The sequence below is a fragment of the Antrostomus carolinensis genome, unplaced genomic scaffold (assembly GCF_000700745.2).
Source record: "Antrostomus carolinensis isolate BGI_N321 unplaced genomic scaffold, ASM70074v2 scaffold45325, whole genome shotgun sequence".
In the NCBI taxonomy this organism is placed as follows: Eukaryota; Metazoa; Chordata; class Aves; order Caprimulgiformes; family Caprimulgidae; genus Antrostomus; species Antrostomus carolinensis.
This window is the reverse complement of record NW_010319240.1, coordinates 1-207: the sequence shown is the minus strand read 5'-3', so window position 1 is coordinate 207 and position 207 is coordinate 1. Positions and strand designations below refer to the sequence as shown.

The following is a 207-nucleotide window of genomic DNA, read 5'->3' as shown; positions in this document are numbered from 1 at the left end:
ATGCAGCGCTGCTCAAGTCCATGGGGGGCCGAGCCGGGGGTGCCACCTGTTGTGGGCATCTCAGCAGGGGGCTCCGCGGTGTGGCCCTTCCTGTGCTGCCCGAAGAGCTTGGCGTTGGCCGTGACAAAGTCGCAGTGGCCACAGTGGAAGGGGAAGTGGGTGCGGTGGTGCTGCTCCATGGCCGGGCGGCTGGGGAAGAGCAGGGGA

At 68.1% G+C, this 207-nt stretch overlaps 1 protein-coding gene across 1 annotated transcript in view; it reads right to left on the bottom strand.

The window, feature by feature from the left end:
• LOC104525913 (zinc finger protein 142) overlaps positions 1-200 on the bottom strand; it is a gene marked incomplete at its 3' end in the record, with an annotated part of 5749 nt that extends 5549 nt beyond the window's left edge. Inside the window, 1 exon segment of the mRNA XM_029085246.1 lies at positions 1-200.
• Between the last annotated feature and the right edge of the window lie 7 nt (positions 201-207).